Below are 17,998 nucleotides of genomic sequence, written 5' to 3' on the forward strand. Positions count from 1 at the left end.
CACTTCTCCTTGCAACAAACAAATATATACAAATCATGTGCTGAGTTTACAGTCTCTCTGTTGGAATATCAGATCTCCATCTACCCTTGGCCTGTTCCTCCCCAGCCTTATTTGCTGAACTATTTATACAGAGCAACCCTTAAACAAAAAATGCAGCTCAACTAAAGCCATTCAATTTCTTACATAATTTTCTAGTGCATTTTAAAAAAGCAAAAAATAAATAAATAAATAATAATAAATAAATAGAAAATATATATATATTTATATGAATATATGAATTTCAGTTGCACAGATGGCTTACAGTTCTATGAGGGAAGTTGGCATAATGCTAAAGGAAGCGATTGAATCATTGAATGTGATAAGCATTTCTGAAAAAAACAAAATATTGTAATTAAAAAAGAAACTCCTTGTAACATCAGTGTACCAACTGACTGAACAAAAATTTATCAGCCTTGATGTCCATTCAGAAGTGTTGCAGCCAAATTCCTATCATGAAATAAAAATAAAAAATTGCTAAAAGGTTCATTTGCTGTGCTGCTGTAGTTCATATCCCAGCATAGCCTGAATAAGGAATTACAAAACACAAAGTCCTGTCAAATATAGTATGAAAACAGTGCATTGTTAAGACTTGCAACATCATCTGCCTGTCTGTGCTAGTCACAGAGAAGATAAGTATGTTATTCTCCAAACTGCTCCAAAGGTTCTGGAAATGTACTGAAGGACATTAGTAGCATGATAGAATGTCTATGCGCGGCTGAGTTTTAAGTCTACTGTTAACTGCCTTCAATCTGATAAAAACATAAGGAGGTTTAGGCACCCTAATAAAGAAGACCTCAATATTCTCTTTCAGCTATACAAGACAAGAAGCATTTGTTTCTTCCACAATAGTTATATCATTTAATTAACATCTCCCAAGTCAGATAGCAAAATGTTCATCCTAATCATCCTATCTGTCCCCAATCTTCAGATTAGCCTTGACATTCTACTTTTAATTAAATACTTGCCATTTTCAGGGACATTTTCACAGATCTGTATCTTTATCATCAAGCCCAAGAAAATGGCACCTACATTTCCCATGGATGCCGCTTTTCCAGGGCACCATATTTAGCCTTTTGAAGCCAGAATTCTGCTTGCCATGCATCATGTTTTTGCACTCATCTCTTTAACTCTTTGCCACTTGTGAGACCTTGTTAGGATGTTTAACTGTTGGAGGCGCTTTGGTGGAAAGCTGGCATTATAAACATACTAACATTTTCACCCAGAACATAGCTGACAACAGCCAATGGGTAATTCGTATGTGATGTTTCTATCTAGAAACCAAAGTATAATGGACGTCTAACTCAGGAAACAATACAAATGACATGAAACCCAAAAGTGCAGATATTACAAATGGAATAAAAATCACTAAACCTGAATGATCAAAATTCTGAAAGAAGAGGTAAGGTAAAATTCTAATGGAATGAAAATATAGAAACCTTTGCTTATTTGTCAACAAAGCAATACAAAGCTAAATCCCTTTCTATGTAATACCTTATTTAATAATCAACATCATGCTATAACAAGCCTCTAAACTGTAAATCATGTGCACACACACACTCGGCTTTGCATTTCTGATTATAGTAAACAGCAATTCCACCTTCACAGAAATTAACTCAACTGCCAACAGCGCAACTGTTCATGTTTCCATCCATTATTGATGGTTCTTATTCCTTTTATCACAGGAAACCTGCCTATCACTGGGCACATTTATACACATATGGCCAATTTAAGCTTTTCAATTAATCTAATTACACACATTTGTGATGGTGAAGAAAACCTGGAGCCCCCAAAGATTCCAAACAACAGCAACACACAGACGAAGACTGTGGAAACTCCACACTGAGAGTGTGTGGTCCAGGATTTGAACCAAGGGCTCAATAAGGCAGCACGACCAACCACTGTGTCATAATGCAGCATAAAATATCTCATCACAAGTCTCAACAATCACAATATTATGTAATTAACATTGTGTCTGCAATACAATATTTAAGTGTGGATCTGGTAGAAAGCTGTTTCCTGCAGAGGCATTAGCTCTCTTGGAAATGTGTTCTTTTAATATTGTGGCTTATTAAATAATTAAACAATATCATAATATACCAGAAAAGGCGATATCCCTCCCATAGTGATTACGGCGGTACAAGAATCACATGAGACAAAATATCTTTTAGCTTACATTTACTGACGTTTTCGCGTTACAGACGGGGAGGCATATGGACAGACTTTTATCCAGGTGGGAATCTGGATCAACACAGTCAGCCATTTTCTCCATCCCTACGCTGGGAGGTTTTCCAACACCTTTGTGTCGACACAGCCTCGAAGGGTCTGGCCACTGTCCAGACCTTTTATAATGTCTTGCTTCATTTGCTGGTCTTCTCCGTCTCCAAACAAGGGCTGAATTCCTCTTCCCCAAAATACAGACATATCATAGTGCTTACATGCTGATTCTCATTCTCCCAATAAGGAAAGAAGATTTGTGCTGATAGAGGACAGAAATACCCTAACCTGTGTTTAAGCTGACTATACAAGCCTCCAGTTGTCTTAGGCTATCTAATCCAATGCTTGGCTAGCACTTCTAACTGCTGAGCCTCTGTGTGCCACAGTTAACATGCACATGTGAATAAAACTCATAACAGTATTGTCCAGATATAGTGACATAAAGAAACATGTAGTATAACAAAAGCCAAGTCGGAAGACATTAAGATTGGACCACTAGATAAGCAAGGTAAAGGAAGCAGGCAATGCATGACCTTTGACCTGGCTGGTGTCTTAATCAGGAAATAAAAATAGTGCTGAGTGCTGAAACCCAAATGAGGGATGAAAGGGGATGTCAGAAACAAACAAGCCAAAATTCACAAGTACTAAATGAGATTTTTTGCCCCTAACTACCATTTGTGCAATGCTGAAAGAATCAAAAGTTGAAAAAAGGGTGCTGAGTGTCATACCACATTTGTCCCATCAGGTGACCAGAAACCTGGGTTTGTTGTTATGTTGCAATATAGCCATGTCCATGAGAAGAATGCACACAATGGCAGTGTAATGATAAAAAAATGACAATAAAATAGCAAAGCCCATAACAGTCACTATTATGTATATTAACGGCATTAATTTTAATTGCTATAATATCTCCTAAGGCCACTCTGCTAGAGATACACAATACATAGAGAGTAATTCCATATATCATTTCTCTTTCTGTATTTTTCATGATAATAACATTTCCCTGAATTTCAGCTTATATCTTAAAGTGTCAATTATTTACAGCTAAAACAGAAAGCTAGCCTAACGTTCATGTTTTTTTAAAGAAATTGAAAATTTTTTTTTATCAAAACAGATGGATCAAATATATTAAATGAATATGGTAAAGGACAGATAACACATAAAGACCAATGGATGAAATGACAAACAAAATAAAGAAGGGCTAAAACTGTAATGGGCGGAAAACACCTATTGGCAAACATAGTGTTCTACAGACAAAGAATATGGGAGGTTTGAAACCTCACAGTGTACAGTAGGTACCTTGATTGTTTTAAAGAGACATTCCACCCAAAAGAAGGAGAAGTGAGTCACCAATTCAAAAGCTTGATCCTGTTAAAATTGGCATGAAAGAATCTTCTGGAAATCCATCCATCTATCCATTTTCTAACCCGCTGAATCCGAATTTATTAAAAATATTTTAGCCAAAATGCATGTGTTTGGGATTTTCTGAGTATGTTTTGATATTTTTTTGCAGTTGTTCAGCATAGTTCCCAATTGAAAACCATCATGTCAAGAATTCCTCTCTTTTCCATGAAAAGCCATCACTACAAACAATGCGGAGTAAGGAACACCTAAAAATATTATCAGTAATTTTGTATGAAGTATTCCTTTAAGAGCAAGAAATAAAATAAGTAGGCCAAAACTGACTTAAAGGCAGGCAGAAAGAAAGCCTCATAATCCAATGTGACATTCAGAAACCAAAAGTCTAGAAATTCTGTTTTAACAAATGCATGACGGTAGTTCACTGAGTAAAGACTACTGTCCAATATTGCATTAAACCCATGAAATTTAGTAAAAGGTTAAACACATTTTTGAACACTACTAATCCTGGAGAGAGAGAGATGATACCTATGAGAGGTGGTACAGGAGTGCAGCAGTTAGTGCTGCTGTTTCACAGATTCAGGGTCCCGAGTTAAAATCTCACACCTTGGTGATGTTTGCATGTTCTCTCTGTGTCTATATAGGTTTTCCATCAGGTACTCTGGTTTGCCTCCCACATTTGCAGAGATACACAGGCTAGGTTGATTGGAATTTCCAGTGGAAGTATGTGTGAGTGGGCCTTTTGATATACTGGTGTCCTCTCCTGCACTGTTTCCTGCTTTGTGCCAACTGAAGCTGGAATGGTTTCCTATAATTCATCTTGGAATTAGCAGGTTTGTAAGTGATTCATATAACCGCTAAGACTAGACACATGAAAGTATTTCAGTTTTGAGCGCACTACTGGTCATAACGCAAAACAATGTCAGGAATGAGTTGTCTTTTGGCCCTTCTTCAATAAGGATTATAAAAAAGCAGCCTGCTCTGTTATCAGTGAAAGCTGACAGTAACAAAAGCTTAGAAGTGGGAATATGGGACCTCTGAGAAATAAGAATTTGGATAAAGGTTTAAATTCAGAATATAGGTCAGTGAACATTTATGCATTAATCACACTGTATTATGGAGCAGCAATTTTATCCCAAACTCCCACACCAGCTCGTTTTTTTGACCGCATGGCCTAATAGAAATATAGCAACATAAAGAATCCTCTTACCATAGCAAAACCCTTGTCTTCTTCACGAGACCCAAAACCTTCAGTAGGTCAGTGAATAACACGTGACCCAATGACTCAACTGAAGCAATAATCCAGCATCCCCGCTACCTCTAGAGATTAATGCAGGAGCCTTCTGAACATCACAAGCACCTTCATCCTGATAACTTCTACTGTATACCTGTGGTGGAGAACAGATTCCCAGTGAATACGTTTGTTAGATAAAAGCACAAAGTGAGAACACCAGAGGCAGTCAGCTACTGCATTGTTAATATACATGAACCTCCTGTTTTCGTCACACCATTCACCTACTTTCACATAGTTCTAGCTTCTCTGTAGCAAAACTGCTCTTCCGTCTGCCACTCCTAGCTGTCAAGAGATGAACCGACCAAGTCTGTGTAGTGCCAAGAAGAGCTTTGCAACTGATTTTTAAGAACGTGGGAGGGTGAGAAAAACAATTAGGTTTTAAAAGGCAAGATCAGACAATGTCTCTGAAATCAAGAAAGGTGCATTCAGGACGTGACAGGGAATAACATGTTCCCCATACCCTGACCCCCCACCCCTAGCACCCTCCTGCTAATAATGCAGTTTAACCTAATAGGCTGTGGGATTTCTGTAAGGACATTAAGTGACTTTCAGGACCTCTCCTACTAGCTTAAAGGTAAGCATTTTTGTTTTGGTTTCTGGTTACTTATTTGAATAAGAATTCTGGCTTATCTGGATTGACCATGTTTTGCTTTCCCTGCTGTCTTAGTTGAGGAGGAGAATTGACTTTGTTTATGATAAATGCCAGCACATAGGATCTAATGTGTGAATCCTTGCTGCAGTATTCGCAGCACTTGACACAAGCACTGTTTTTTCCTGTTGTTTTCACATTCTAGTTTCTCTTTTCTCAGCAAAAATTATAAAAATAAAACAGTGTATACTCTCTTCACTAAAGCCCCAGCCCTTTCCACATTCCATTTCCTTTCATTTCTATTGTTTCTGGCTGACAGCTTAATATCTTGGAAGCCATCACTTTTCTTTATGAAACAAGATGTACAAAAGCAAGAAACAAAACACAAAGATCTGATGGGGAGGTGGAGGATTGCTTTGGAGAAATGACAAATTTACACCAAGAAACAAAACAGAGAAAACAATTTCCAGAGGCTGTTCTCAACTAGGTTAGGAGTAGTAAAAATAGTGAAAGAATATCTATACTGAATATTGAAAGATATCTATACATTTTTTGTAACACCTTCTATACCTATCTATCCTGTTTATTGTGATGGACAGCACCCTGTGTACCATCCTAACCAGGAAAAGAGGCTATTCATCAAACTAGGCACAATCAAGCACAAATTATTCCCATACTGTACTCTGGCCAAACTACTACCCTATTGGGTTAAACCTTTGTCCCAACTCACCTCCAGAATCCAGCCTCAGCTGGATTATGGCTAAGGATTTGCTCGCTAGTAACTTCTTGGGTAGTACCAGAAATTACTTTCTCAGATTGCCCTTTGGTGAGTCTCTGTTGAGTCTCCAGGTCCCCCTGCACTCCCAAACTAACAGGGCTAATTGCTCCTAGTGTCCCCTACCACATGTGTTTGCCTTGCAGGTCTCAATATACAGTACATGGGCTTTCTAGGTTGCCAGGTGGATGCTTGGGGAATTCTACCCGGCTTTCTATTCATCCTCCATGACCTTTCTTCTAAACGAATGTCGCAGATTATTTCCAGGGCGATGAATGAACAATTGTGGCTCACAACCCTCTAATAACTGCTTCTGTATTTTCTCTCTAACGTGGACTCCTGAAATTTTAAATTTAGGAGAGAGATGACTCTCTAACATTTACCAATGCTAATTATCATACCCTCTGTCTTCCTTTTAGTCACTATAGAAGGCATAAGGTTAGCATAATAGGCTCTGGCCTCCTGTAACTTAATTGTATTAAGGGGGATTGCAAACGTTTTATGTGCACTTTTCTCCAAACAGATCAGAAATTAAAGTACTGAATATTTAAAAGATTTCCCAGTGTTCACTTAAGATGTAGGCTTGATTACATTCAATCCAAAGCAAGCAAAAAGATACACATCGTAGAGCACTCTAATCCTCTGGCTTTTTTAGGCAGTCATTCTCCATCTTTCAGTCTTTATTTTTTAAGCTGTGTCATCTCTCTTGCAGTACTTTTCTCCCAGGTGTTTCTCAATGACTTTGTAGACAATGTGGATATTATTTAAGTGGGGGCACAGCTAGGCTAAATGATTAGTCATACAGCAGTTCAGGATCTGATGCTGGTTCCTTGTGCTGTCAAGTTTTCTTCCTTAGGCAATAGATCACAAAGTTTAATTCTGCCATTAAGCAATAAGGGTAATGACGCTTGTGGGACTTTGCCACCCAGAGTTTAAACTGAATTATATTTTACAATGGCTTTAGACTCACCTTTCTCTTACTATATTTTGGCTATTACTGCATTTTAATATGGAACACTTAATTTTAAGATTTTTTTTCTTGTGCCTTTCATCAATTATTCAAGAAGACATTTCTATAATGCATAAATAGAAACCCAAGTCATTGTTTGAAAACTTGCCGGTCAGGGTCACTGGATCCCTAGTGCCAGGCTGGAACAAACTTCATCTCAATTGAAATGGATTTGCCAAATGATCTGGCAATCTGTACCTATTCTTAAAAACAATGTGTTGTGTATCCTGTACATCACTGCTGTTATCTTTTTTAAAGTGTTTTTATCTTAATTAAAATGTTTTATACAAGTGCTTGGTATGGGAAGAACTATTAAAAAAAGGAATGACTAAGTCATTTGTAATGTTTTGACAGGATGGAAAGGATATGGTGGCTTAGTAGAGAAGAAATGGCAGACAGGAGCTACAAATAAAGGAAACCCACTCTAGTGAATGGAGATCCCCTATACATAGCAGTATAAGGTAAATATCTGTCTAGTAAATATAAAGAAACATAAGAAATTTAACAAATGAGAGGAGACCATTCAGTCATTCAAGCCCATTTGTTTATCTAATAGCTAAGCTGTCCCAATATCTCATCCTGATTCTTACATTTACTTATTTGGATGACACCTTTTTCAAAGGTGACTTAAAACATTTACAGTTTCATTGTTGTGGTTTGCCTATTGGAGCACAGGCAGGTCAAGTGACTTGCTCAAGGTCACACGGTGTCAGTAGCAGGATATGAACCCACAACCTCAGGGTTTGAAGTCCAAAGTCTTAATCCACTACACCACACAGGTTGTCAAATCATCTGCTTCATGTCTTGGTAGTTTCTTTCAGAGTTCCATAACTGTGGTGTAAAGAAGTGCTTCCTGGCTTCAGTTTTAAATGCACTTCCCCTTAACTTGCACTGATGTTCTCAAGTGTGCGATTCACCTTTAAGCTGAAAAAATGTTGCTGGATCTACTTTATCAATGCCTTTGATGACTTTAAATACCTGGATTAGGTTCCCATGGATTGTCCTCTGCTCAAGACTAAACAATTTTAATAATAAAGGACTCCCCAATATTTGAGCTGGGTGGCAGCAAAGATGTCTCAAATAGAATGTCTAGTTATCATATACAATATATATGTCCTGTCATCAAAATACATCAAGAAGCCAGATGATTTACTTCAAGCTGAGCGATGATTTCAAAAATGGTCTCACGTAGAACTGCTGAAGCGCTGCTGTCTAATAGGGTAAAGGCAGCTGTTTGACTTTATGTAAAAGGACTTCAGGGGTCAAACTAATAATAACCTCAAAAAATGTTGACAATATCAAGTTGTCCATATAAGTGTTACACACGTAGCATCTGTAACAGTAGCACAAGAGGGCATGTGCCAGTGGTTCTCATCAGGTGGCAACATCTTATGTATGATCATTGCAGTATAGTTGGTTTAATTAATGTGTTGGTTTGTGACATACATGTTCTTATAATGATGAATGTTTAGTGTTAACAGCGCACTTTATCTCTCACTGAACTGTAAAACAACAAATAAAGAAATCATATGAATTTGAGACATTCAGATTTAGATAGTTTGTTACACTGCAGTCTTGTTCTAACGTCATTTAAATTGTTTTCTCATCAAGAAGCAATGCTTCATATCCCAGGATGACAAAGCAAGAACTTGCTTTTAGCATTTTTTAACAAACTAAAAATTATTAAGTTTAGCAAACTTCAGTTAAAAATAAAAAAAAATGAAATGTCTCATTGACTCACGTATTCAGACCCTTTACTCGATACTTAGTTGAAGCCCCTTTGGCAGTGATTACAGAGTTTTCTTGGGTATGACATAACAAACTTTAATCCACACCTGGATTTGGAGATTTCTGCCGATATTCTCAGCCAGTCCTTTTAAGCCCTCTGAGGTTGGAGTCAGACCTTTGATGGACAACTATAGGTCTCTCCAGAGATATTTGATTGGGTTCAAGTCCAAGCTGTGGCTGGGCAACTCAATGGCATTCACAGAGTTGTCCCAAGGCCATTCCTGTATTGTCTTGGCTTTGTTCTTAGGGTCATTGCCCTGTTGGAAGGTAAACCTTCAACCCAGTCCTTGATCCAGAGTACCCAGAAGCAGGTTTTCATTAAGTGTATCTCTGTACTTTGCTTCATTCAGCTTCCCCAGTTCCAGTTTCCAGGTCCCTGCTGCAGAAAAACAACCCCACAGTATGACACTGCCACCACAATGCTTCACTGTTGGAAGAGTATTGCAAAAGTGATGAGCGGTGCCTGGTTTCCCCTATACATGACACTAATCTTGATTTCATCAGATCAGAAATTCTTGTTTGTCACAGTCTGAGAGTCCTTTAGGTGCCTTTTTGTAAACTGCAAGGGAGTTTCTGCATTTTTGTATTTTACTAATTTATTATTTTTCTGGCTACTCTGTCATAAAGTACAGATTGGTGGAGTGTTGCAGTGATAGTTGTCCTTCTGTAAGTTTCTATACACACGTTCTCTGGAGCTCAGCCAGAGTTACCATCGAGTGTTTGGTCACTTCACCTACCAAGGACCTCCTCTCATGATTCATCAGGAGTCTGAATACTTTGTGAATCCACTTTATTTATTGAACTCGAATACCTCTTTTATGATGCCATTGCTACCTTTTCCCTCTTTACATGTTGCCCTTAGGAATTAACTGCTTTAATGAGGCAAAACACTGGATGAGTAATATTTGACAGTTTAATAAACATTGGTCTTTATTTAATTAAAAATGTATTTCTTTGAGCATTGCATTTTGTTTTTCTAAGAATATTTTCCACATCACTTTGTATTATTTTCAGACGTAACCATATTTGTAATTAGCATATAGCCGGTAGGTATTAAAGTGGAAAGGTGCTGTATAAGACTAACCAGGAATGGACTGGACTGGACTGAGTGAGCAGTCTGGTAGTTGGGAATTTCAGTTATACTTAATAAAATGACTACTTGATGAATAACCTTTGCAGAACATTCAACTGATTTACTGCATTGCCCACATGTATTCCTGTAATGAAAGTTGACATATTCAATCAAGATAAACAGAAAAAAGTCCTTGATGGACTTGCAGGCAAAGTAGCTTTTAATGATGTCAAGTGAAAAGAATTCTAAGAGTACAATATCCCTCCATCCATTTTCCAACCCACTGAATCCGAACATAGGGTCACGAGGGTCTGCTGGAGCCAATCCCAGCAAACACAGGGCACAAGGCAGGAAACAATCCTGGGCAGGGTGCCAACCCACACACAAACACCAAGCACACACTAGGGCCAAAGTAGAATCACCAATCCACCATGTCTTTGGGTGGAAACCGGAGTGCCCAAAGGAAACCCACGCAGACACAGGGAGAACGTGCAAACTCCACACAGGGGGGACCCGGGAAGCGAACCCAGGTCTCCTAACTGTGAGGCAGCAGCGCTACCACTGCGCCACCGTGCCACCCAAGAGTACAGTATTCCTTTGTTAAATTATGATGATTAAGATAACAAAGTCATAACTGTGCCATAATAATCTTTACACCAAGAATCATGGAGTATTATGCAGTGTTGTTTCCTGTGACTGGGCAGCCTGTGCCAAAGTACAATTATCTGTCCTTTGTAAATTACTATAGAAACACTTAAGTATCACATGTGGATTAGTTGAAGTCAACTGGTGTAAGTTACAGGCATTCAATGTATGCCATGCTAAAGCCTGCCATTTGGAATTTTTACCCATTGAATGCCACTGGGCATTTTTAAAATGGAAATTTCCTATAAAATGTGTTTTGGCTATTAGGCTTCTTTTCAATTACTGAAAAAAACTGGCATTAGTCCCAAACTAACAAATATATAAATGCATTATGCAGATACATTAAAATGTCTGAGCTGGCTGACACATGGGCATGCACAAACATGCATATATAATATTTGTCACTAAGGCCACAACCTTCCTGCTACCTGTGCTTATCTTGGCAGGCTGGCAAGTCAATTTATTGTTTCATTATTTTTCAGATAGCATGACTCAAATAAACCCAGCAGAAATTAGCACAGGTCACGTAGTTTATAATTGTATACTAAACAACACCTAGCATACATTTCAGGATTATTTGAGGAGAGCCCACAAGTGTACTCATAAAGACATGCACACCGTCCCAGTCTCAAGTTCTCCCTCTAGGCAGTGACAGCCTGGCAGCCACTGAACAAGCACAACCTGTCCAGCCTGTTTACTTTTGTTTTTGGTGCTGCGTGTTAGCCAGTTCTTCCACTGAAGCCAATTTGGCCTCTCTCTCCTTTTTTTACGTGTTTCTTAATTGATGGGAACGGAATGGAACCTGGAGAATTGGCAGTTGTGCCAGAGAACATAATCTTTCCAAACTCCATTCATAGAGCAGCAGCAGGATGCCATAGTGCTCTAGTGAGGTTTGTGCTCTAGGACAAGTATTTTAAGCTGGTTCTGCAGGCCCAGCTTCAATGAGTAAATAAAGATGGCACAGTTAAAACATACAGTGGTGTGAAAAACTATTTGCCCCCTTCCTGATTTCTTATTCTTTTGCATGTTTGTCACACAAAATGTTTTTGATCATCAAACACATTTAACCATTAGTCAAATATAACACAAGTAAACACAAAATGCAGTTTTTACATGATGGTTTTTATTATTTAGGGAGAAAAAAAAATCCAAACCTACATGGCCCTGTGTGAAAAAGTAATTGCCCCCTTGTTAAAAAATAACCTAACTGTGGTGTATCACACCTGAGTTCAATTTCCGTAGCCACCCCCAGGCCCGATTACTGCCACACCTGTTTCAATCAAGAAATCACTTAAATAGGAGCTGCCTGACACAGAGAAGTAGACCAAAAGCACCTCAAAAGCTAGACATCATGCCAAGATCCAAAGAAATTCAGGAACAAATGAGAACAGAAGTAATTGAGATCTATCAGTCTGGTAAAGGTTATAAAGCCATTTCTAAAGCCTTGGGACTCCAGCGACCCACAGTGAGAGCCATTATCCACAAATGGCAAAAACATGGAACAGTGGTGAACCTACCCAGGAGTGGCCGGCCAACCAAAATTACCCCAAGAGCGCAGAGACGACTCATCCGAGAGGTCACAAAAGACCCCAGGACAAAGTCTAAAGAACTGCAGGCCTCACTTGCCTCAATTAAGGTCAGCGTTCACGACTCCACTATAAGAAAGAGACTGGGCAAAAACAGCCTGCATGGCAGATTTCCAAGACGCAAACCACTGTTAAGCAAAAAGAACATTAGGGTTCGTCTCAATTTTGTTAAGAAACATCCCAATGATTGCCAAGACTTTTGGGAAAATACCTTGTGGACTGATGAGACAAAAGTTGAACTTTTTGGAAGGCAAATGTCCCGTTACATCTGGCGTAAAAGGAACACAGCATTTCAGAAAAAGAACATCATACCAACAGTAAAATATGGTGGTGGTAGTGTGATGGTCTGGGGTTGTTTTGCTGCTTCAGGACCTGGAAGGCTTGCTGTGATAGATGGAACCATGAATTCTACTGTCTACCAAAAATCCTGAAGGAGAATGTCCGCCATCTGTTTGTCAACTCAAGCTGAAGCGATCTTGGGTGCTGCAACAGGACAATGACCCAAAACACACCAGCAAATCCACCTCTGAATGGCTGAAGAAAAACAAAATGAAGACTTTGGAGTGGCCTAGTCAAAGTCCTGACCTGAATCCAATTGAGATGCTATGGCATGACCTTAAAAAGGCGGTTCATGCTAGAAAACCCTCAAATAAAGCTGAATTACAACAATTCTGCAAAGATGAGTGGGCCAAAATTCCTCCAGAGCGCTGTAAAAGACTCATTGCAAGTTATCGCAAACGCTTGATTGCAGTTATTGCTGCTAAGGGTGGCCCAACCAGTTATTAGGTTCGAGGGCAATTACTTTTTCACACTGGGCCATGTAGGTTTGGATTTTTTTTTCTCCCTAAATAATAAAAACCATCATTTAAAAACTGCATTTTGTGTTTACTTGTGTTATATTTGATTAATGGTAAAATGTGTTTGATGATCAGAAACATTTTGTGTGACAAACATGCAAAAGAATAACAAATCAGGAAGGGGGCAAATAGTTTTTCACACCACTGTATGAATTTATGTCTCTTGGCACACATAACTCAATATTTTGTATTATTAACCACAGTAAGTGGTTTTGGTACATGCTTTACAAACAAAATGATTTAGAATTCTAGATAAATGGAATATAAATTTATTCCCACAAAAATATTGAGAAACTGTAACAAGCATACATGACAGAATATAAAAGTTAAGAGAACTGAAAGAGAGTAGGGCACTGAGAACCTTGTTACATCCCAAAGAGACAAGAAATCTCAAATCTAAATTGCAAAGTAGAAATGGGAGTTATTCATTCTCAGTTGGCTAGGGATGGCTGATGAAAACTCAAGGACAAACCCGATCAGAAAGTTTGACGGAGTTGGTGCTGCAAAAGTTAAAGAACATTCACCAGGACCTGCTTCTCAGGGCTGCTGGGTCATGAGAAGGCTTTGATTTGGAAGAATAGTGTGAATGTGTGCACTATAGGGTGGGTGTTGTGTCCCCCCAAAAAAGCAGATGCACAATCTGACTATAGTATACATTTTTGAGATTTGTGAAACATTTTCAGCATAAAGTGCCTGAAAAGGTGACTGCTCTCAAAAAGACCAGCTAAAAAAAGAGAGCTGTTGTTTAGCTGTAGCTCATCAATTAGGGATCTAGCTTCCCATGACGCTCTGAACTGCTCTAAGTAGCATTGTAAAGACACATCTCTTTACAAAGCATCATGGGACTGCTTAGACTATCCCCCGTCTTCTCTCCTTCTACACATCTACATTATATGCCAGTCTTGTTTACCATCAGCCAACCAGTATTAGACTTTTATGGGATTAACTGTACCACTAAGATTCTTGTCCTCTACTTTAAATTTTGTTCTCTTCTGTTTGTCTTTGGATATTCTTGCTGTTTACTTTAATGTGTGTTATACATATTAATTTTTGTAAGTTATCTGGATAAAGGCATCTGGTGAATAAAGAAGCAACAGAATAAAATTGTGCTGAACAGTACGGTAGTACACAAGAGTAAAACTCACTGAAATAGTGACCACCACAAAAAAAAGCATAAATAGAACAAATTAAATCAAGCCATGAAAACATCCTTAAAAAAATCTGAAGCTTGATCTCTTTTGACTAAAATACTACATTTATGTAAGCTGGAGACCCTTACGTTTATAATTTCACTGCATGCAGTATTTTTCTGTATTATTTGCCTACAGAATCATGTTAAACACATACCTGTAAAGTCAATAAGCAATCTATAGCAATCAATCAGGCACAAGAGAACTGGATGTGACATTTTACTTGATGAACTCTATAAAACACTAGTCTTAAAATGAATATTCTGGAGACTTTTTGTCTTATATTTTTGCTTTGTTTTATCCTGTAGATTATTCCACATGCTGCGGTGGGCTGGTGCCCTGCCCGGGGTTTGTTTCCTGCCTTGCGCCCTGTGTTGGCTGGGATTGGCTCCAGCAGACCCCCATGACCCTGCAGTTAGGATATAGCGGGTTGGATAATGGATGGATGGATTATTCCACATGATTTATCGAACTAGGAGCACATCTGAATATCAGGTAAGCTGATTTGCATGTTCTATAGAATTTAATAAAGTGCAGTTTATCATGGTGATGTTACATGTTGGTTCAACAAGCTAGTAAACATTTCTCCGAACCCAGAGCACATAACAATGCTGCTACTACTTACTACTACTACTGTTACTAAACACTTCCATTCCATTCTAATGTTATAACATATTGACAAGACAGGACAACTGATTTTTAATGGTTTTTGCATTTTGGGCAGTTTTTCTGTCCATCTAAAATAATTTTAGATTCAGTATTTTATAGAAGAAAAGGGGCTTGCTTTTCTGTAGTTACACAGTGTGATTAGTATAAAGTAGCACACTTCTCTATTTAACATAAGGCAGTATGTTAACAACCACCTACATCTGAACACCAGCAAAACCAAGGAGCTGGTGGTGGATTTTAGGAGGCCCAGGCCCCTCCCGGACCCCGTGATATTCAGGGGTGACTATGTGTAGAGGGTGCAGACCTATAAATACCTGGGAGTGCAGCTGGGTGATAAATTGGACTGGGCTGCCAATACTGATGCTCTGTGTAAGAAAGGACAGAGTCGACTATACTTCCTTAGAAGGCTGGTGTCCTTCAACATCTGCAATACGATGCTACAGATGTTCTATCAGACGGTTGTGGTTAGCGCCTTCTTCAACTCGGTGGTGTGCTGGGGATGCAGCATAAAGAAGGACACCTAACGCCTGGAAAAACTGGTGAGGAAGGCAGGCTCTATTGTTGGCACGGAGCTGGACAGTTTGACATCCGTGGCTGAGCGACGGGCGCTGTCAGTCATGGAGAATCCACTGCATCCACTGAACAGGATCATCACCAGACAGAGGAGCAGCTTCAGCGACAGACTGCTGTCACTGTCCTGCTCCACTGACAGACTGAGGGGATCGTTCCTCTCCCACACTATGTGACTCTTCAATTCCACCCTGCGGGTAAATGTTAACAGTACACAAGATTATAGACTGTGTATAGATCTATCTATCTATCTATCTATCTATCTATCTATCTATCTATCTATCTATCTATCTATCTATCTATCTATCTATCTATCTAAAGCCTGTAAAGCTTGTTATTTATGAGTGCTACAGATTTTTTAAATGAACTTTAGGCTAGTATTTCTTCAATATTCTTGCAATATAGCTTTCAAGTATGTCATAGCTCATTAAAACACTGTTCAGCACAGTGTGGCAACATATTTGTCACACCCTAGGCTTTGTTCCCATTAAAAACATTACCTTTGCCTGCTTGTTGCCATGAATATAGTGGAAGACAAATGCCAGCTTAAGCTGTAGTCGATGTGATCTGATTCACATTGGAGCAAAGCAATGCAGATGAGTATGGTGTGACAAAAAGTGTGAACAAGTACTTGTGAACTAGGTGCTAAGCAGACCTCCAGTCCAGGATCCCCCATGTCTCTGGCTTCACCCATTATTAAGGCTAGTTAAGCTGTGTAGCACCTTTTCAGTGTGTAACAGGAAAATAAAATCAGCAAACATGTCCTGATACCAGAAAGCAAGCCATTTATTTAAATTTCTGATGTACAGTAAATGGATTGCCGCAACAGAGCATTTCATTTTACACTTTTTCTCTGGGAGGTAGAGTAGCAATCTGTCTGTTATTTTGCAGTCTGCTGCACAGATTCACACATATACAAAAAAAAAAAACATTTTGTAGGCTCACTTTTTAAATTACAGGATAGTAAATATATCCAGAGCCACAGCCTACCCCTCATTGCATTTAACACATGGCAGGATAGACTTGTCCCTACCATCAAGATATGCCAGATTAGAGTCAACAGCTAATTTAACACAGGGAGGCAACAGGAGCACTCAATGAAAACTATCCCAGGGGCAATATCCAGACTCCATTGACTTAATGATTAGGCTGAAGTTGAACTCACGCCTGTGGAGGTGTGACAGGTCCGCTGGCCATAGCCCCATGTGTAGCCCACTTGTTTGCAATGAAACATTCACCCAATACAGATCACCACATCTCCTGTCCTCTGATTACACATCCTTCTCATGTTCACAGTTTGGAGCAGCCTGTCCTAACCTTAAACCATCTTAGAAGCGAATCGCTTTGATAATGATTGCCCATTGGCATCACATGCATTGCTAGTACAGGTTGCCAGTTACACTGCAGAGCCCGCTATAGTCCGCTTTTACTGAGATTACTCACTTTTACGGGTTTTTGAAAGACATACTGCTCTGTATCTATAGATTGAGAGTCATCTTGTAATTAGTCGATGATGCAAGCACACAGGGCAAATAACATTTTTCATAATTTCTAAAGTTAAAAAATGTGATTATGCTGCCTTGCAGGAAGATGTACCATTGAAATGTTTTGTTTACTTTGGTTAATTCACTACACACATCCATAGCAGCAGAAGCACAGGAAATGCATACAGACAAGGCACAGACCAGGCAATAACCAGCCAGCACCTGGGTGAACAACAGTTGTAAAGAGATCTCATGTGTGCTGCTTTCAGGGACCTTTAACCTGCAAGAAAAGCTAACATGTTTAGCTACGGTCACTGTGGTGTTAAAAATGACGTCTATTGTATCTGAAGTAGGAAAGACAGATGTTTCTAACCATTCATAATGTTGGATATTTGTAACTAAATCTTAGATCTTTGTCAAGAGTTTTAGGAAGTAAACATTCAGAGTTTACAGATATCACAATGTGAAGAAGGCATTTACACAATAATTCAAGGAGGGTGGTCCACTGAGTGGCTAAGGAACAAACCTAGAAATCACTTGATGTTAATTTACATCCCAGCTCTTTTTTTTAAAGGCTTAATTGCTCAAGTAAAATACTTGAGCAGCATAAATGGTCTGTACAGCAAAATGTTTTAGTGCCCTGAACAGGCATTTGAAGTCAAATGCACAGTGTTAATATTACCTTATGATTTTCTAAGTCCACTTAATCCTGAGAAGGGTCACAAGGGGCTGGAGCCTATCCCAGAAAGCACAGACAGGAGCAACCCCTAGACTGGGCACCAGTCCTTCGTCGCAGGGTGAACACACACACACATACCACACACATACACACACAGAAGTATTAGGGCTAATTTAACA

General features: G+C 39.0%; 1 protein-coding gene and 1 long non-coding RNA gene across 6 annotated transcripts in view; one reads left to right on the forward strand and one right to left on the reverse strand.

Annotated features, from left to right (window-relative positions):
• gdpd2 (glycerophosphodiester phosphodiesterase domain containing 2) overlaps positions 1 to 17,998 on the reverse strand; it is a 135,019-nt gene that overhangs the window by 101,852 nt on the left and 15,169 nt on the right. For 3 of the 5 annotated variants that reach the window (XM_039766122.1, XM_039766120.1, XM_039766123.1), the window contains exon 2: positions 4,823 to 5,000. The exons of 1 other annotated variant lie outside the window; for it this stretch is intronic. The gene's annotated coding sequence lies outside the window, so the exon portion shown is untranslated. Of the gene's footprint in view, positions 1 to 4,822; positions 5,001 to 5,131; positions 5,221 to 17,998 lie in introns of those variants that run through there. One more of the 5 variants, XM_039766121.1, reaches the window with a different exon arrangement.
• Positions 14,827 to 17,998, forward strand: part of LOC120537295 — a 41,761-nt gene continuing 38,589 nt past the window's right edge. The window contains exon 1 of the long non-coding RNA XR_005635291.1: positions 14,827 to 14,912. This is a non-coding gene — a long non-coding RNA (uncharacterized LOC120537295). The remainder of the gene's footprint in view (positions 14,913 to 17,998) is intronic.

Source organism: Polypterus senegalus, chromosome 10 (assembly GCF_016835505.1).
Source record: "Polypterus senegalus isolate Bchr_013 chromosome 10, ASM1683550v1, whole genome shotgun sequence".
NCBI classification, from domain to species: Eukaryota; Metazoa; Chordata; class Cladistia; order Polypteriformes; family Polypteridae; genus Polypterus; species Polypterus senegalus.